The sequence below is a fragment of the Scardinius erythrophthalmus genome (assembly GCF_964197995.2).
Source record: "Scardinius erythrophthalmus genome assembly, chromosome: 7".
Lineage (NCBI taxonomy): Eukaryota > Metazoa > Chordata > Actinopteri > Cypriniformes > Leuciscidae > Scardinius > Scardinius erythrophthalmus.
This window is the reverse complement of record NC_138227.1, coordinates 22,574,177-22,596,096: the sequence shown is the minus strand read 5'-3', so window position 1 is coordinate 22,596,096 and position 21,920 is coordinate 22,574,177. Positions and strand designations below refer to the sequence as shown.

The following is a 21,920-nucleotide window of genomic DNA, read 5'->3' as shown; positions in this document are numbered from 1 at the left end:
CAAGTGTTGTCAGTTGTTTACTTGTTTTTGATAAATTAATAACTGGACTTCTGATGTGTAATGTGTAACTTCTCCACCAATGCAAGCGTTTTAGCACAGGAAATGCTGTACTGCCAAGTAGCATGTGGTGCCAGTACTTTTTAGCCTAGAGAAAACAAAACAGTTTTGCTTTCTTTTCTTTTCTCTTCTCTTCTCAGTCTAAGGACACATTTGTACTGTTTGGTGCTTTCCCTCTGTATTAACTTTGGTATACACGTACCATTAAGTCAAAGTGGCTTAAAATGTCAGAAAATATAGGAAAAGACGATGCTAAATGCTAAACGGATCAAAGTTTTTGTAGGCTAACCTTTAACTAAGTAGACTTGACACCTGACCTAATGTCCAGTGTTACAGAAGACTATGTATGCTTCAATAATCCTGTTCTCCCTCTTTTTCCCCAGCTCTCTTTCTCTATCTCTGTCTTCTCGTTGTGGTAATAAGCTGCTCCCTGTCCGCTCCTCTCCATGTGAAGTGTACAGCTGATGGATGACTTTTTGAGGTTGGAGCAAATAGGGGGCGTAAACAGTAACTCTTTGGCTGAATATTAATTGCTCTTTTTCTTTCACAATAAATCATTCATATAGAAAATTCCTCTAGAGGCCATAGAACATTCTGTTGAGAAGTCAAGGTTTGTGTTTGTATGCATTTGCACACAGTGGCATGTAAATTCACCTTGTATGATGCCTGAAAGCACCTGCACAACGCAGCGTTGTAAGCAGAAAGAACACATGGTCTATCCGCTGCATGCCAGCTGCGATCGGGCGGAAAAATGCTTTGGCACTACCAACACTGCACAGAAAGCTTTCAATAATGTCTTGAAAGCAAGGAGTCACGTCACCCTTAATTGGCGTAAAAGCTGTTGGAAACTCTTTGGCGACACACATGTACAGTATAGCAGCAGCAATCCATTATATCAATTCTGCTGTAGCTTTCACTTTTTGTCTTACTATGACAGTCCTCCCTCTCTTTTATCCAAAATGCCTCGCTGAATGCCAGCAGTTATATCGGACTATTTCGTCAAAATATGCCTGTGCGTTTTATCCACCAGATGCCACTTAAGTGAGGTGTCAATAACATTTTAAGATAACAAAAGACTGCCGTATGTTGGAAAAGAGGAGTGTTTTTCCATTGACTCCTACACGGGAGTGCTTTATTCCGCGAATGCTTCACGGTCCATTTGCCGAGCTGTTTTCTTTCTTTTCCTTCCTTCCGCTCGCCGCCCACAAACTCTGTAACATCTCCGTGTCTAACCTTCACTTTGTTGCTGTGATTAGTATTCACGGGGCCGAGCGGTGGCCTGTAGAGGTGAACCGGATGCCCTTCGCCCCTCATTAGCGAGGTCGTTCTCCGGAGTGGACGGCTGTGACACGGCTGTTTGCTGGTGGCCGTGAGGGAGGGCCGAGATCTCCGTGAAGTGTAATGCATGTCAGAGGAGCCTTCAAAAACGTGGAGACCGCATCCCCGCTCGGATCAGCGCTCCTTCATTGTTATTCACGGAGCCAAGGAGGCTTCAGGTCCAGGGCAGGAGAGAGAAAGTTCCAAGGGCTTGTATTGACAGAGCTGTTTATGATAGGCCCGGGTTGGATTTGAGTCTGCGCCTTCTGTGGATCTGTTTGATATGAGCCGGTGTATCCATATAGATGAGGATGTGGCAGAGGAGAAGATCCAGTTCGGTCTTTGGACTGTCAAGTAGTGTTCGCTGGAGGAGCTTTATTCAGCTGGAACCCCCAGATTTGATACGTTTAAGCAGATCAAATGCATTCTAGGAGATGTAAGACAGCTAAAACAGCGTGCTTGTAGTGCACTTCTGTCAATTACCCCGTTTTTGCAGCAATGTCAGTTTGAATTAATTTAGTCATCACTCAACATTAGTCTTTAAAGTATACTCATCTACTCTACTCTTTAACTGACTTACTCCACCGAGCTATTACTCCTCAGATCAGTTTTCAGTTTTCAATATGTGGCAGTCGATATGGGTTTTTCAAGGGCGATATCAATAGAGCAGATTGGCTGATGGCCTGTATGATACCGATATATAATAGTTCAATTTAATCATATCAACTAAAACGCGTACTATTATTACGGAAATTGGGAACAGTTGTTTTACACTATAATACAGCTGTTATTTGGCCAAGTGGGTTAGCATCAGTCTATTGCAATTTATTATTGTGTAAAATAAGAATATTGTGTAAAATAACAATGCATTTCTTAAATTTGCAGTCATTCATTTGTATTATTATACGGCTCTGTGGAACACTCGATTCTGGTCAGCGCATTAAAGAAGCTCGCTTGACGCCTCGCTATGTTAAATATCTGGAGCTGTCGGCCGACTCGATATCCTGTGTTGTCAAGTGTCGCGATGAGTACAGCCAATGAGAGAGCAAGGCATGGGTTTGAGGTCCCCTTAAGAAAAAAAGCAGCAGCAACATGCCAGACCACAACACGAGCAGGCAGCTACTTTTTCATTCTAAACATGTTTTACTCATCTCCAACTCTTTCTGTAGCACAGACAATCCCTGCCCTGCCCACGTGCGCTGATCCATTCTTTCACCCATATTCTTTGTTTTTTCCTTTTTCTGGGTTTTTTCAGAACAGATCATGGCGCAAACAGCTTACAGCGTTAATTTCTTCCCGAACTCCATTATCAAATAAACAACTCCTGTTTTGCTCGTTGTTTCGCATCATTTCCAGTTCCACTTCTGGCATGTGTTTACATGACAAAATGTGGTTTGGGGACCGGATAGAGACGTTGGGTGACAGAGTTGTTGTCAGCTCGTGTGTTTGTGGCCCCCTGTTGTAGATCATTTAGTGTAGTGTGAACGCCACAACGACTTCAAGACTCCAGATTACAGACAGCAGAACAGCTCAGTGATCTGCCTTTGTTTAAAGTCGTGTAGTCTGAACTAGGCATTAAATGTCCATCTAGTTTGAACTTGCCGCTTGCTAGCAATTGCTTTCTTCGCGAAATCTTTGCGTTTAAAGACCTATTTCAACTCAAGTAAATTTTTCGTGTCTAATATACTTATGTGGCAAGTAGCCGTGTAATAATTGGGATAATGTACAGCCAGACGGGTGTTATCGCAAAATAAACCCCTTCAGGGTGATGCAAGACCACACCGCTTTGCTTCGGGGTCCTGATCACCCTGTCTTGGTTTAATCTGCAATAACAACTGGCTGGCTGTACATTATCCCTTACATGTTGTAATTGTATGGGCCTTTGGCCATCATGCTGTCTAGATATTTGTAAATGTATAAGCTTGAAGTTGAAAAGTCTATTATATCTGATCGCTGTCTGCAGTCCCACTGGTAGTTTTCAGTTGGTGTCGCTTTCCATTTGCATAAAGTTTGCCATCCATTCTGTTCAAACTCATTGAAAATGAATGCCTTCAGGTTGCTTTGTCACCTCTCCAATCAGGCCTTAATACTGACAATGTTTTGCATTTACATTTTTATTTGTCTCTGACTTTCCTCTTCCTCTCAGTGGAATGCATATGCCATATTATTGCAAAAATACTTTTAAAATGTAAGTCATCATAATTTTCATACTGTACTCATGTCACACTTTGTGCCCTTGTCATGCCTGTTGGCATACAGAAGTACATCCACATGAAAATGGTTTGTAGAAGGCTCGCTTGTAATTTACTCTGCTGGGTTTGCCTAATAGAACAGGCACTAGCGGATGGCAATGGAAATTACCGGTTATTTCCAGTTGTGTGAAAAGGTGATGAAATTACAGTAAAATGAACTGGCAAATTCTATTTGGTTAAAATTTAGCGCACTCATATTTGGGGATGGCAGAGTGTAAGCTATTGGCAACGATTGAAGTATACCCGGTCTGGAGGCTAAGTGATTGTTATTATTCACAAGCTTTGAAGAGAGCTAGAGAGAGTAAGAGTGACAGTAAAAAAAAATCTATTACATTTTTTGCCTCTAAATGGAGCTTGATTAAAGTGTTAAGTAGAGAAGTGTCCCAAAAGGTACCCTTCCTGTCACTGTGGAAACGGCACGGTGCCGTGCTCCATGGGCAATCTGCCGTGCCCTCATTTCATCTGATTTGCATGCTAGAGAGAATTAGGTAATTGGCATTTATGCAGAACAAAAGAGGAGCTGCTCTCCCGGATAAAGGAGTGAGGGCTTTTCAAGTAGAACCCGATGTATGCGGCGGCAGAGCTGCTTTTTTATGCAACACTTTTGTATCTGTGTGTGTGTTTCAAGTATGATGCCGTTGCGCCTTTGGCAGTCGGGCGCAGGGAGGAGGAGGAGGAGGAGGAGGAGGAGGAGGAGGAGGAGGAGGAGGGTGGGTGGAATCCACCGCACTTCCTCCAGCGAGAGAACGCCACGTTTATCAGAGCCAGTTCCTGCAGAACATCTTCACGTGTTCCAAGGCAGACGGTCGACGTTGTTCCATGAGAATGCTTAAAGCGGAATTGAAATATGGCGCAGGGGCAGCGAGGCTTGAGAAAGCAGCAGGAACCTTCGGCAAAACGTTCATCCAAATATTGCACCCGTGCCATTTAAATCCCAGTTATGGAGAGCCATTTCAGGGCTTCAATTATACAGAACAGTTATCCGAGTGCGTGAGAGAAGGGTTTTGCCCCACGTTAATGGCTCCTATTAGAGCGAAGGAGAGGCAATGAGAATAGAAAGTGCGGCCGATGGCGGCTCCACTCAGAACTGCACTTGAAATCGGTTTGAACAAGCCTTATCTGGCTAAGGCAGAACCACTGGCCTGTTTACTGTGTAAACTGATCCCGGGCTCTTTCGTGTTGTGTGTTGTGTGAGTCTTTATTAATTAGAGCAGCCAGCCTGTTTGAGTTCAAATAACTCTCAAAGTCATTTTTTCATCCTCTCTCTCTCTCTCTCTCTCTCTCTCTCTCTCTCTCTCTCTCTCTCTCTCTCTCTCTCTCTCTCTCTCTCTCTCTCTCTCTCTCTCTCTCTCTCTCTCTCTCTCTCTCTCTCTCTCTCTCTCTCTCTCTCTCTCTCTCTCTCTCTCTCTCTCTCTCTCTCTCTCTCTCTCTATCCCCCAGCTGATATCACTGTGTGACAGATGTTAAATTAGAGGCACGTCGCATTTTCACTTCTCTGGGGAAGTGAGGGAGTTTGAGCAGAATGGATTTTAACTCTCAGAACCTCCAAATCAAAATGCTGCGAAAGGAATACGACGCGTTTCATGTTTGTAATGCCTTTAAAGGTGTATTGATCACCTCTGAAGAGCTCCAAATGTGCACATAAAGCATTTTAGTTGATTGAGGAGGTAGATATTAGAAGGATTATGGGGTTTGCTCAGTTTTTTTCAGCTGCTGGCCCAAAACATACTCGAACGCTGCTAGCTAAACAAAGCTAAGTGGTGAGCTTTATCATACACCGTTCTTCTATGGTGAGTTTTGTCTTTCTGGTCATTGGTATGGCAGAACAGACTGTCTGAAGAGAAACCAGCTGATCAAGTTACTTAACATTAAAATGTTGACTCGTTCATAGCTAGCTAGTAGGGATGCACAATATGTAGTTTATAATTTTGATATCGGTCTGATAAGTTAAAGATAAATTCTTTGTTTTGTTTATAGCAATTCTTATTTTCCAACATTTTTAAAAGAAAGTTAGCCATAGGCTGGTATATTTCACCCCCCCCCCCCATTTCAGTGCGTCATAGCAGCCATATATTTGTTGAATGATAGTGAGAAAAGAAAGATTGTTATATATAAAAGGAAATATTAAGAAAATGTAATTTTAAATAAAAGCTTTTTTCAATTGCAAATGATGTTTGATGACATTTGAAACTTATTACAAAATGTAGATTGAAGTCTAATATTGGCAAATACATTGTCTATTAACCTGTTTAAGTATTTAATAATAGTTATAATAATATTGATATTTGCCCTAATTTTGATATTAGTCCTGAATAGGTGAGGTATTATTACATTTCTGCCCTATTAGCAGCATCAAAATTAAATGAGTTGCACAAATGACTTTTCAAACAGGTTGTGCAAACACTTTTTTTCGCCCCTTCATTTACTTGAGGTTTGTTACAGTGATGCAAGAATGCATGGTAAATTGTCCAAGTGTTCACGTTTGCATGCTTGTGTAGATTTTATGGCTTTAGTTGTAACCGACTATTTACCAAAACCCACACTGCCTTGATGGAGCATTGAAAGGGTGTATTTTAGGATGGAGGCAAAACATTCTCATTTAGTTAGTCAGCACGGCACGTGTTTTGTCAGCAAAAGTCTGTATGTAAAACGTGTAGCGCAGACTGTGTTTGTGTACGAGAGCTCATTTACTCATGGCGTCACTTCAGCAGGTGAGGACGGCGGGAGGGAGAGAAAGAGGGGGTGGGTTCCCTCTCATGTCACAGCCCAACAGAGTGGCTCTATCCGGGCCAGGGGTCACAGAGACGAGGGGCTCTGGAGTGTCGCTGTGTGCGAGTGGGGCTGGCTGAGAGTAATGGAGTGTTTCAGAGAGGTGAGGACTCGCCTCTGAAAAGCAGCACCGCACTAGGAGAGGCGTTTTTTTTTTTTACAGAGGAAAACACTCCCACCACAGCCAGCCCCTGCAGCAGTGCAGAGGCAGGTCACACATGGATGAACAGGGCTCTCTCTCTCTCTGTGTGTGTGTGTATGAACATGTGCTTTAGGCTCTGCAGCAGTCCTGCTAGCGTATTTCAGCCCACCCTAGAATTTCTCTTAAAACCCATTCAACCTGTGACGCATTACTAGAGTTGAAACCGACTTTTTAGTGCTTTCGTGTTGATAAGCTAAAATATGGACATGTTAAGTACAAAGATTTGTTAAAAGCACCTCTTTACTTACTATAAAGCTGTAAATAGCCATTCTGTATCAGGATCTGTATTTGCTTTACTTCCACTAGTCAGCACTTGTTTTGTATCTGTAAAGGAAGCACTTCTTTTTGTCTAAATTGAATTCTTGCCATCTGTTGATCACAACAGTCTCGTATGTGAAACTCAAGCACATTTTTGTGAGTCGCCCTGGATAAGAGCGTCTGCTAAATACCTTTGATGTAAACGTAATTATGTGTACAACTCAAGGTTATTGCTGTTATTGAGCCCATGGCTTTGTTTTAAGTCGTGCAGATTGTGTGAGAAGCTTTCTGAAAATAACCACCCGGGTCGAACATATGTGGAAGCTTTTTTGGTTAGCTTGAGTGAAAATGCTTCTCTGATGGCTTTAGTCCTTGAACACCACAGGTGGGATTAAACTAATCACTCAGAGAGGGCGACCATTGATCAGGGCTACTTAAGCCCTTTGGAAAAACATGGCTGTCCAGACACAGTGTCACCGAGATCTTTTTTCCCCCCACAGTGACGGAAGCCGCTGCTGTGGACGGAAATGTTAAGTATAGTCACATGCACATGGCAGTGTTGTTTAGGTGGTGATGGATAGGGTTGTCACAATAACAAAATTTCAGTAGTCAGTACCAATACCGGAAATAAAAAATGATTAAATTAATGCTTTAAAAAATGTTGTCTAGTTTTGTCCCGTCCGTTGGTTATCACTGTTAACCATCATGCATTTCTGGACGGTTGTCACTCTCTGCATTGTACTTAGCAGCATGAAAAACTAAATTTGTATTCAGAGTCTGAATGGGTAAATAAACTGAACGCAAGAACTGAACCCTCTCTTTATAATCAATAAGGCTGTCAATATCTAAAGTGCAAGCTCACTGAATTCTGCACTCTTGTGAAAACTACCATTATAATAAAAAAGCTGTCTTATTTGTACATTGAATTTCTTATTTACATTGTGTTTACACTTTGTTGGTGATGATGAATGGATTCGCGAGCGTGCAGCTCACGTTGAATAAAACAAAACCTTGTGCGTTTCCAGCGATGTTAAGCGGATTCTTACTAACTTACTGACTAGCACCTCTGATAGGCCAACATATATGATTGTGATTGGCTACAATGCTCAACGCTTGTAAAGACACCCTGCAAATAGAAACCTTTGATGCCTAGAGATCGAATGAGAGCGTTTGAATGCAGCGTCTGTCAACGGGCATTGAATATACCTGGTACTCTGTACTACCGGTAATATTACAATAATATTGTTATATATTTATATTAATATTATTACAATTGAAAAATAACTGTTTTCTAAAATATATTTTTGTAATGGCAAAGCAAAATTTTCTGTAATGGCAAAGCTACATTTTCTGAGCAACAGCTTTAGTTTGCATGGTAAAACTTAAATTTATCCCACATACACACAGAGACAGACATCTTTGGCCATTTTGAGTTTTTGAGTTTCCCGCAATGTTTTTTTCTTGTTATTATTATTATTATTATTATTATTATTATTAATTATTATTCTTATTCTTATTATCCTTATTATTATTCTTAAATAATTTAATTATAAACAACATTAAAAAATTATATATATATATGTATATATATATATATACACACACACACACACACACAATTTTTACAAAAAAAATAAAAATAATAATTAATGGGAAAACAGGTATTATATATATATATATATATATATATATATATATATATATATATATATATATATATATATATATATATATATATATATATATATACATACATATACACACAGTGCTATGCATAAGTTTAGACATCCATGCTAAAGTTGACTAAAAAGAGGAATAAAAAAATCATCTTTTGGAAATTGAACTTAATGCCTTAATTTAAAAAATGAGGAAAAATCCAACCTTTAAGGACACCAATTTTCTTTGTGAATGAATAATGTATCGTAAATAAATAAATGTTCTTCCTTAAAATACAGGGTGCATAAGTTTGGACACCCCTATGTTAAATTCCCATAGAGCCAGGCAGATTTTTATTTTTAAAGGCCAGTTACTTCATGGATCCAGGATACTATGCATCCTGATAAAGTTCCCTTGGCCTTTGGAATTAAAATAGCCCCACATCATCACATAGCCTTCACCATACCTAGAGATTGGCATGGTTTTATTTCAGTTAACCTAATAGCTAGTTTGATTTGCATTGAGAGATGATCTTATGGAAAGTAAATAAATTATAATTTTGAAGATGCTGAAAATTATAGTTTTGAAGATATATTTGAGATAGCAAATATGAGCCAGATGCTGAAGGTACTGGGAAATGAGCTCTGATGAGGACAGTATAAAACATCTGAGCAAACTGAACCCTTCCAAGCTCCAAAAGGTAACAAAATATGATTTTTTATCAGGAGGGTTTCATACTATCTCGACAGGTAGCGATCCATCCGTGTTAATAATTGGTGAAACATTCATATATTTAAGGCTTAAGACTACTTATTACAGATTTTGAAAATGTCATTTTGCACTTCATGTTGATCCTGCCCTGAGAACTGCAGCAGCAGCTGTGTAGCATGTTGCTTGACAGCAATATGGCCTCCTTCCCAAGGCAGAGTCACTCATAAGAGCCATCGTTCTAATTGCAAGTTAATCCCTCACTTGAGGTTCAGTTATCCTCTTGCTGCCTAGTAACACCGAGAGGAAATGCTGTTTTGGTTAAACTCATCTGCAAGCCCCCAGCAATCTTTATTTGCTCAAGAAATAACGTCACTTTGATTTTAACATGTGATTATCACTATAGCTTCCACTCTGACTGGCCAGCGGTTTGGAAGTGATATTAATACTTTTTTTCGCTTAGATTTTCCACTCAAATCCAAATGCTCATCGGCTGTGACAAATGAACTCTGTAGAAGTGAGTGATAAGAAAAGAGTGATTTCCACCACCAGCTGGATATGGCAACGCTTCGTCTTGCACTGGGTCAATAATCCTTGCCATGCCCAGTAACTTCCTTAATCTAGCCCGAGCCTTATACGCATTGTATGTGGATGGTTAATGCTGGTACATCAATAGGGATTATATAACGCTAAAATCTCAACTGAGTGCAGTGTGGCAGGCGTGGAACAGTTTATCGACACGCTGTGGAATAGTCACTGAAGGAGGTGGCAGAGGAGAGCCCGACACTATCAATCAATCAATCGTCCTATTAAAGTGAAAGTGCCCTCTCCTGGAGCCATCTCGCCCGCTCTGACTGGACCTTATCCCTTTTACTTTCATCCGGAGCAATCAATCTCATGCTGCATCCGCTGCTGTGCCACTGCCTTAAGGCACAGTGATTCTGGATGCTAGGATGATAGTCTGTATACCTCTGACCTGCTACACAGCTGAGGCCAATAGAAAACCTTTTTTGTTTTATGGAATGGATTTGTTTTTTTTTGTAGTGCATACTGATATTTTTGAAGCTTAGTGATTGCTGCTTGTTTATTGACTTAAGTGGAGTATAATTCTTCAATATTTCATCTAGGGTTGTAGACAGTTAGAGATGTAGGTTTTGGTAATTTTGACCACTTGAGGTCTCCACAGGAAAATCTATTGTTGTCACAACAAAATGGCCACTAAGCACAGCTTAATTTTTTGAGATGCTGTAATTATAGAAGGAATATATCTCAAGTACGAGTACAAAAAAAATATATTTGTAAAATTTTTAATTTCATTTTTAATTTTACTACTTTAATTTATATATATATATATATATATATATATATATATATATATATATATATATATATATATATATATATATATATATATATATATATACCGTTCTAAGTTGTGCAATTTCCAATAGTTCGTAGTAGTGAAATGTCATGATTTTCTATTTCTTTAATTTTGAAGTTCATTCTGTTGCGCATAATCTTGTATTTAAAAAGTGAATTATAGTATATTTGTATAAATATAATTAAAAAAACATCTTTTGGCAAGTAATTCATAATGTAAATTATTCATGTAAACGAACAAAAACAAAGTAAAATACATTAATATTAGTGTGATGTTTCTCCTTTTCGTGTCAATATTGTATGATTAATATTAAAGGTATAGCGGAGGATCTTTACGAATTTTAGATAAGAACCGCCCTCTCCACTTTTTGAAAATATGCACATGCGCAACACTCTACCTGCTCCCGAGAGGGAACGCCTATTAAACGTGTGCGAGGTTCTCCTCGTGCACGCTCTGTTTACAAGTTGCTGTCGGCATCGCTCATACAAGATTACTTTCCAAAAGAAGATTTGCACTTTTTCTCCAAATAGCATGCCAAGCTTTACCTGTCGAGTAGAAACTTCGCGACTGAGGCATCAGTGGGAAGCCCAACCTGTGTTTTCAGCGCACGCCATCGTGTGAAACAATCTCCCAAAAACACTCTGATCTTGTTTCTCTCTTCTGAGGCCTTTCTCTTCTTCTCATACAGTTCGTACAAACTTTTTCTCTTGCGACCCTCAGACATTTTCAAAGGACCCGGTGAAACGGCGAGCTTCAATGAATGGCTTAGCTAGCTCACCACACATAAACACCTGAAAGTGCGCATGCGCAGAAAGCGAAAACTAAGGGACGAGCACGTACGACGGCCTTACGTAAACATATCACCAGAATTATTGACACTTAGGTGGACCAATAGTTTACACTACCCACCCGGAAAAAGAAAATCCTCCGCTATACCTTTAACAACAGCTGTTATACATCCTATTGAGATTGGCAATGTTATTGCTAGTATGTATGCTGGCACTTCATGGAGGTGGTGAGTATGACATGCCCTCCCTCTAAAGGGCTGCAGAGACATCTTGACTTGAGTCTGCCATCAGATTTTCCTGACAGCTCCGAGGGTGTCAGAACTGTAGTGCTCTGGAATTTGCTTTTGGAAGATTGCCGTGATGTTTGCAGAGCGGAAACACAGCTTAGAGGCGTCCACGAGCAAGCGCTCATTGGTTGTGTCTCATGATGATGCATATGAATACCCTCATGTCAGATCCCCATTTGATCTTCTCGTAAGAAGATGACATCTTGGAATAAGGAGTAAAACATTTCTATTTAGTATATCTGTTTCTAGTCAGAGCTGGCTTATGTTCCATGCCTCAGATGGAGCTCCGGAGGTTTGTTATTTGGGCCACGATTCGACTCTGAGGCTGTGTTCAGCATGTCATTCAAGAGACTTTAGTGGGAGAGGAAGAACAGGGCTTGATGTCTGTTGTCTGGCCTTTCCACCACTTTTTTTTTTGCGTCAGTCCACGACTTCCGCTGACCAGCTGGACCCTAATTACCCAGAGCCAGCCAAACAGACACTTTATGTGCAATTCACTCGTTTATTGGGGAACAAGATTGTTTTCTTTCAAACCAATTTTATCTATGGTGTATGTGCTCATGATAATAGCTGCAGCCTCTGTGTTTGAGCACATTAAAAAGAAAACAGAGTATTGATATTTTCATACACATTTTCTCACACAGAATTTCTGGATATACAGTACACATACGCGCTCACACACACGTGCACACATATATACATATACATATACATATCCTGACTTCGTACATCTTTGCACACCATATTTGAGAACTGTGGTGGAGGGAAATTTTCTGTGAATGACTTGCATTTATAGTTCTCCATGTAAGCAAAAAAAAAAAAAAAAGTCACGCAGGTTTGCAAGGATACGAGGGTGAGTAAATAAAGACAGACTTTTTATTTTTCGGTGTACTGTCACTTTGAGTTGTTCTAAACAAAAATCACGGGTGATCTGGATAGTAAAGGTCATAAATAGGATTTCCCACATCAAAGTGATGGAAAACACTGAAGTTGAGCTTGACTTCAGATAGTCCCGTGGTTGTTTGGTCTGCATTTGCGCAGACAACTTTGACATGATGCCTGAACACACACGCTAGGGCTACACGATTTGGGGAAAATGGCATATTGCAATTATTGAGGTCAATATTGCGATATAATTAAAGGGGCTAAATGCAACTTTTCCCCCAAAATAATCGTAACAATAGCCTTTTTATTTGACCATGTATGACTCAAACATCTCCTGATGAGCATACTGACACCTTGTCAGCTCACAGTGGGTGCACCTATAAGCCTGTATCCTATTTTTCCTATTTTCTGTCGGGTCGGATTTTTCGCGCGCTGTCTGCGGATGTGACGTCAAGCGCGTTCATGTTAAACGTTTCAGATCACTCTGCCACCACCGCTAGTCAGCAAACAAACTTAGTTTCTCAAACAATATATGTATTTGACTGTTCTTACCTCTGTAAACATAATGTAGACTTCTTTGCAGCGGATGACTTGTGAAGTGTGCACTTACGAGAGCGAGCAGAAAGGAAGAGCAGTTCCGTTTTTTGGCCACAGGTGTCAGTCGCGAGTTTAAATTTCAGAAAAACGCATATAGCCCCTTTAACATGGTTTCATGAGTCAACTTGCTTAGTTCTCAAGGAAAATGCCCACACAGATTTTTGATAATGCTGAAATGCGTATTTCTCAGCTCAAGTGTTTTCAAATTAAAATAATATTTTTTCCAAAATTAAATAATTACATCTTTGCATTACTGCAAACTTGTTATTGTCTCAGTAGTACAATAGTATAAAATAAATAGAACAATAAATAAGAACATTTGTATGCTCATGAAAATAAGATATTTTGAACATTCTGTCCAGACTAACAGGGACATTTAAGCAGGATGTGCATTGTGTGATTGTCAAAACATTTGGTAACTAAACAGAATTTTTTTTAATTTGTTAATTTTGTCAAGAAAAACAAATATCTCACCTAATGCTGTAAACATACAGAGAGCCCTGCCAGCTGGTATTATTATTAAAGGTTAAAAATAACAACTCAAATTAAATATAATTAGTTTTTTACTAGGCTATAATAACAACGTTACAATATTTTAATGATATAAGTAAAAATATAATATTTTATATAATGCACATATTTAGCAAAATACTCCTCTCTCTATGTATAATTTGTCTAGCCAACTAATGTGCTATTAAATGGCTTTCCTGAGGTCAATGTAACATTATGTGACATTATTCTCCAGCTGTTTTATTGACCTCTTTCTGCAGTTGAAAAACACTGATTGATCGATATTATGTATGAGGCATAAACATTTCGGTAAGTTGTACTTTATCTTTCAACACACCTATTGTTCATTTGTGTTTATTTACTATTAGCTAGTAAAGAGTAAGAGATGTTCGGTTCACGACCACGATCTGTCACGTCACATTTACAAGCGCCAAAACGCTATTGTTTGAATTTCGTAATAAAATTGACAGAATCTGAGAGCTGAGAATTTGTTTCATATCAAAAGTAACCTTCTCTGTCTAGTCTGTCGGTGTCAGTGTCGTCTTTGCTTCAAGATTTTTCTCTGCGTTGGAAAATGGATGTGGCGTGTGAAAAGTGTCAGTTGCGTGAGTCTCACGCTGAATGAGTGAAAATTGACAGCCCTGCTCTCTCTGCTCAGTGCCGCTTATCTTAAGGCCCTTTCACACTGGACGCGATTTTTACGCACGAATAATTCGCGCGATGGTTTTATTTTTTGATCAGCTGTTTGTGTAATGAGTGCTTTCACACTGAACGCGAATGTGCTGCGGCGAAAAAACGACTTTTTTTTTTTCGTTTCGTTGTCGATTTTTTTTTCCTTTTGCGGCGACAGAAAAGACTTCAGCCAATCATATACTACAAGGACAATGATTGTGTGGCGTAGCATTGCCAACCAACTCGGTTATCACGACTGTGAGTATGTTGTGTGATAGTTTTAGTTGTTGTATAGTCCTGTGCTGTGTAGGCTAGCAGGCTAAACTACATTTGGGATAGAAAGCTAATCGTCAAAGATAGAGATAGAGACCGTGTTTATGCGGCTCATGTGATGGGTTTTGACGCGAACTATTCGCACACAAACTATTCGCTTTTTCGTTACGCAGCCGGTGTGAAAGGGCCTTTATAGCCAAAATATCGCCATATAGTAACAGAGGTAGAATTTTTTTCTGGCCCACCAGTTCAGTGTTCGTCTGCTCGGCGTCCATCTTCACCTGTTCTCCACGCTGCACACCGGAGAAAGTCACGACGTGAGCATACGCGCCACACGCGCCACTGCCTAAACTGAAACTGACTGGTCTTCTTTTTATTAGCGGTGTAGAAAATGGGCAAACAGCTCTCAAAGAGAATGGGTTGTCATGTCCACACATGCATTTATTTATTTCATAAAATCGCGTCATATAATCGCATAGGCTTGACATCGCGATTGCGATATGATTTATCGTGCAGCACTAACACACGCGCAAAGCAAATGCAAACACAATCACTTTCAGCAATGCCAGAAAGCACATCGAAGTGGGAAGTGGCTTCTGTAAATTGAAAGTTCACTTAAGGCCCGCAGGATGGATGGTGATGGCCTTTGTTAACTCTTCTCTTTCTCCTGAACAGATTAAACTGATGTGAAGCTCTGCCTTGCCTTGTGGAGATTATTTCACTACGAGTTCAGACATTTCAGAAGTAGAAAGGATTGCTAAAGGCCTGCCTCCAAACGATGTGGCGTGCTGATAAATTTCTCAGCTTGCGCTATACTTAATATTTCAGAAAAGGACATGAAAGTCTGATACCGTTTTATACTCCTAAATGGCAGTTTGGGAGAAAATGTCTGGGGAAAAAAAATCCAGATCTATTGTGAAAACTGAAAGGAAAGGAAAACGTACAGTCGCTTTAAAAATGTATACAGCTTCCAGCGTAATGGTGTAAGTAATTTGTTAAGTGCTTATAACTCCCCTGCTAAAGTTTCGAAGATTTTGCCCCAAGCAAGCACATAATTAGCATATTAATTTTTCAGAATCGCTTTGAGGGGCAAGCACTCAATTTTTTTTCTCTCATTTCTTCTTTCACCCCTCCATCCTTAATGTGAAAATATTTTTCCATTCTGCAGACTGTTTATCAAGGCTGTAAGCTCATTGATATTCAGCGCGAGTTCGTTTGAACGGAGACCAGGAGGTGTATCAGCCTAGCCATCTCCTGGGTCCTATAAGGAGCTATGAGCGGCCGCGATCTATCTTCATAACTGTACAATAATCTATCGACTCTGGGTTTGAGTGTAAAGCACATCAGATCATTAAGATAAAGCCATGGAGGGAGTATTGCTACAGTTTGTCATTGAGGAATATTGGTGTTAGTGTAGTTTGGAATTACAAAGGCACACTGCGGAGGATAGCACCAAAAACAGTTTATTTTGCCATTGTTGTGTGAAAGATGGAACTCAAGCTCAAGATTTATATACTGGCCTGCTGAAAAAAAAAGAGGCTTTTTAGAAATATCATTTCAGTATACACTTCCGTTCAAATAGTTGATGTCAGATAAAAAAAAAAAACCTTTTAAATTTGGCTAATACTTTTATTCAGCAAGGATGCATTCAATTGCTCAAAAGTGACAGTAAAGACATTTAATAATGTAAGCAAAAGTTTTCTATTTCAAGTAATTGTTCCTTTTGAATTTTCTATTCATCAAAAAAAACAAACAAAAAAAAAACAGTTTTCACAAAAATATTTTTGGTTTTCAAGAAATATTTATTGAACAGCAAATCAGCATAATAGAATGGTTTCTGAAGGATCACGTGACACTGAAGACTGGAGTAATGATGCTGAAAATGAAATATATTAACCTAGAAAAAGTAATTTAAAATGTAGTTTATATATAGTGTGTATTTCATAATGTTATTGTCAAATAAGTGCATCTTTGGCACATTCTTAGAAATTTTTGCACAGACAAGCACCTTTGAGTTATTTTTTCAATATGGGCACATTGGTGAGTGACCCTGAATGACCTTTGTTTTTTTTTCTGGGATTAGTTGTTGGGTTTTCCCAGTGGTGTAGCATGCTTTCACAGGTCTTGATCTCCATTAGAAGGGTAGTAGTATAGATATTGATTCATATTAATTGTGTGTCATGAGACCGTTATGTGCTTCTGACCTGGTCACCAGCGTTCCCACGTTTCACATGAGCCAGCTTTGGCAAGGCTGCAGTCAGATGACCTGGGTATTTTGTAGCATTGTGACATCAGTGGCTGAGGATTTAGAGTGCTCCTACTGGTCACTCTTAAAGCTACAGTACCTCATTTGACACACTCAAGTGCTCCAAAATTGCTGTGGTGATTCATGAAAGACCCTGTGAATGACCAATTTGGATGCTAAAATAAATATTGAATTTACTGGATGCTTAAAGCAATCATAAGGGGCAGTAGTTTCCCCCACAGTTTTATGGAATTCAAAAATAAAGAGCTCTTTAGTGTGTCAGCTCAGCAGTTTAGAATAGGAGGATTTCACCAAGACATTTTCATGCCACCTTCGTAGATAGTCAAAGACTTTCAGAGTCAGCACAACCTTTACAACCTTGAGGTTTGGATTGTCTTTTTTTAAATACATTTTACAGCCCCCTTAGTCCTCAGGTTTAGAGAGTGTGCTTCAGTAAGCTTAAGCTAATTGATTAGGCTAACATAAATATTAGTGATTATTAGTGGCCTGCAGATCCTAAATTGCCCCAAACAGAATGACGAGTCACTAACCTGCTGATCTTAATCCCATTCATCCCTTGTCTGATGCTTGTGCTTGAACTGCCTTGGGCTCCACTAAGTGGCTTGGGAGGGATCTTCCATTCAGAGAGCCAGAGACTCATTTACGTGCCCTCGGGGGTCAGCAAAAGGCCTCTTGGTTGGGTCTTTGGCAGCCAACCTGCTGTCAGTGTGGAGACTGCTTGCTGTAAGCTTGAAGGAACCCCGCTTTGGGCTGTCACCTGCCATTTGCAGTAAGCATCTTTACCCCACTCATCTACTCAGTGTAATGGCATTGTGGTTATCAATTAGGGCTCTATAAATATACACTAGAGATTGGATTGGACCAGTTTTACCCTGGAGACAAACTTCACTTCGTCCGTGTCCAGAGACCTGCACTTTCTTTTTTACACTTATAATCATGTGATTTCATTATTCAAAAATATCTTATGTTCTTTTGTCTCTTGTGCTTGACTCTATAAGTGTACAGCATGTCTTTGTCAAAGTTTTTAAATGGTATCTTTTTTAAATTACACTAGAATACAATGGAAATAACACTTATTTTTGAAGGTTATGTACAGTTTGTACTATGATCACTGCAGTTGTGATGTAATTTTCTGAATACATTTACTTTTATTTATTTACTGGTTGATATATGATATTTAAAAGTCATACTCATTTCCCCATTTATATTAGCTTTGGCATCATCTTTTTTTTTTAAATACTAATAATTTAAGTACATTGTTATTTGTAGTCTTTAGCTAATTTAAAGAGGAATTTCACATCATAGCCTAATGTACAGTATGAAAAATGTATGTCAAAATTGACTTGATTTTTGTTTTTAGTGTTTTATTTATTACATTTTTTATTTAGATAATTTAGATAATTAGATAATTTGTGTGGAGATCTATTGTTTTGTTTTTTTCCCCCTCAAAATCTCTCCTTTTGTGTTAGTAAGTCACAGTTTTGGAACGGCATGAAGTAATATAAACAATGACAGAATTTTTCTATTTGATAAAAAGAATTTCTCTTTAAGTTTAGAGGTTTGTTCAAATATCAAATCCCACATATGCACAGTAGTTTTACTGTGTAGTATAGTAAGTATTGTAAACTATATTAGTATAGTAAACAAGTACCACTAATTTGAAAATAGTTTTGTGTCCTGTATGCGTTTTTGAGCGATTATATAGAAATATACAGTAGATAAATCTCTTATATATATACCCTTGATGCATATAAGAGTGTTTGAAAACTGCATCAAATAAATCTTGTCAGATGGGTTTTGGGGCAGGGAAGGGGGGGCTTTGCATCCACAGTTTTTGCCGACGTTACTAATCAGTTATTCTCAGCTTTTGGTCAAGCCGCTGCCTCGCCTGTCAATCAGGGTTACAGGCGCGGAGGCAGGAGCTGTTTGGCCCAGTACATTTGAATGTTGACATTAAAATTCCACACTGCAAAATTGTGTACAAATTGGAGCTTGGCGGCCTAAATTTAGATGCAGCAGAACAGAAGTGCACTGGATTCTGTCAGTCAAGGAAGTGTCGACGCCTCACATTTAACGCGACCCGCCTAGTTGCCACTGTTTTTGACCGGTTTCGCATCCTGCGAGCTGGTTCGCCTGGAGTGTGTGATTCGGTGGATAGGACAAAGAGACGGCAATCAGTGATGAATATGTGATTTGAGATGATGAAGATGCCTGGGAAGGAGGAGGAGGAGGATGAGGAGGGGGGTCTCATTATCTCACTCTAATCAGGGGACATCCAGCTAGGCAAAGAGGACTGATTAAAAAAGACTCCTCATCATAACACAAGAGCATCGTTTGGCTGAGGCTTATAGGCTTGTTGTGAGTGAGGACCAATGTTAGTCAACCGCAATCAAGAGCAAGAGGCCACTACACAGTTCATCAGAGACCTAGAGTAAACAAATAAAAAAGCAGACCGCTCGGTTCGAGAGAAGATAATGCTGGGAAGGGGAACTCTCCGCAGGAAACGCGTCAGGTGTTTTGAGAGGAGCTTGATCATCTATCCCCCATTCCTCTGTCTCTGTTCTTTGTTGAACTCCACGTCCCATCAAGTCATCTGTCAAACAGCGCTCTCCCGCTCGTCCCCCTCCCCTGTCGGAATATAACTTGATTTGGTATGTCTGTATCCCTGCGATTGTCCTGCGCTCTGATAAGGATCCATGTTTTCAGGGAGGGTTTGGTTGCGCCGCATCTAATGAAAGATCTTAATTAGATCCATTTGTGCCCAAAGGAGAGTAGATGCAATATTAAATTGTCACTCCTATCACATTCCTCCAATTTAGGCTGCAGGATACGTCTCGATCCATTTTATTTTGCCGCAGATAAATGGTGAACTTTGCTGTCACTACTACCTCCTGCATTCTCCCTCTCATCTTCAGCAGAGAGCGAGAGACTCTTCTTCTGGAAGAAAAACATCTTCCTTATATATTATAAAGCATTAGAAAACTACTTTGCCTCCCAATTCCACTCTTTGTGCAGCACATAAAATCGTATCTTTCTGATTTCAAATCCAAATTGAAGCCTTCCTGATAGTCTTGGTCTTTTAAGTGTCATCAAATTCTGCGTCGTTGTCCTTGAAAATTACTTTTTTTTTAACCTAAAAAATATTTGTTGAAGTTCCCATGGCAAGATGTAAGTTGTTCTTTTTATTATTACATATTCAGTAAGCATTATTTGATTTATTCGGCTGTAAATTTTTTATCAAATTAAATATGTAAAATACTCAATACAATTAAAATGTGCCATAATTGATCTCTAAATTGTGTTAAAGGGGTCATGAGCTATTTTCCTTTTCAATTTTGACCCCCTCTTTCGAAGACTCAGTTTTGATAGGCGTACCGCAATTAGCCCAAGACTTAGACGTAAACGCCCACTGCTATGATTGGATAACAGTTTTGCATATTAAAATAATTTTCAACGTCCCTACTGTCATTACATGTGTGGAATTGTTTTGAAAACTTCCGATGTTGAAAAATATCTCATTACATAGTTAAAACATTTGCCAAAAATGTAAAACATTTATGCGTATTACTTATGCTTTATAAGTCTTGGTTGTGGCAAATAAAGTTTAAGGACTTGGAGTTATCTCAGTTATAATTGACAGGATGATTCCCAGCGTTATGAATGAATGTGCCATTGTTTGTCACACTGTTGTTGTTAGGCTATTCATAGTTCAGGCTTTTCGATAAAGTGAAAAACGTATACATTGTCATTTGCAGTGTTTTTTTTTAAATAAAATGAAAAGTGTAATGTCTAACTGATGACAAAACAGAAAATGTCGCTCACTGAGGATTTTATTCAGTATTACAGCGAATGGCTTAGATCAAAATAATATCTAAAAGCTGCATTCTCTATGGGCTTTCTTCCACATCTGGGAATCTCCCGCTTTAACCCCATAAGCGTATATACATTATACAGTATAAATAGTTCATAAATATCAAGCGATCTGTATCAGACAAAGCAATAGTGACACATAGTAAAAACACTGGTACTCACACTTGTGTGTTGCAACATACTGTCGGATCCAATGTATTTGGCACTGCATCATCTGTTATTTTCGGTCTCTCTGAAAAGCCTGCAACTGTGTCTTGTTTGAAATCAAACTCGCAGTAAAATGAAGTGAACATGAACAGTGTCTTATGACGTGATCTGACTGGAACTTAAAAATGCACGCTTCCCATCCAATAAATAACAATAAGCTTTGTGCTTTTTCAAATTCTGTCCATTTTACTACAAAAAATGTATAACAAATTATTGTTAAATGTGTTAAAAAAAAGTTAACTGTGCCGTGACAGATCGCACATAAATATATGCACATTTTAATTATCATTTTTAATGTTCTTCAGTATATAGGCTAATGCATGTTTGAATAAATCTGTCACGTTGACAGCCATCATTTAAGCTTAAGCTAGTTGAGACCTGATTACTGTACTAAGATTGGATTACTGTACCTGATATATATACAAATAATCGATATCGAATTGCAAGCTTGTGAATCCAAATGGGATTGAATCGTGAAATTTGTGTCAATACCCAGCCTAGCAAAGACTGTGGTTTTCCACAGCGTGGCTCTTTAACGTCCTTTAATCCTCAGAGGCATCGCTATTGTTTTATTGAGTATTCCTGTGTTTGTGTCTGTCTTGTATTTACTACTACATGACATGTTTGAATCGGTGGGTGGGGCTAAAGAGGCAATGATGTAGAAGCAGGCGTTGATCTTCTGCAGAGGCAGTCTTTTGTCGCACTATAACGTAATAATGTGACAAAATCCGAAACAAGTCGTTTTATGAGCTGGATTTCAATAAAAGCTGTTTTTTGGACTAACAAGGAAGTTTTGAGTTCTGAAGCGTACAGGGTGTTTTTATAGTACAATGTTTTTATATGTCAAAAGGTCAAGGGAAATTAAATTTCTCTATTCATTACCCCTTAGACAGGCCTATTAATGGTCCGTAATTATTATTCAGTATGACATTTCTGATCATACTGTGAGCGCTATAAGGCATTAG

At 39.0% G+C, this 21,920-nt stretch overlaps 1 protein-coding gene across 20 annotated transcripts in view; it reads left to right on the top strand.

The window, feature by feature from the left end:
- Positions 1-21,920, top strand: part of msi2b (musashi RNA-binding protein 2b) — a 260,388-nt gene that overhangs the window by 45,362 nt on the left and 193,106 nt on the right. The window lies entirely within an intron of this gene.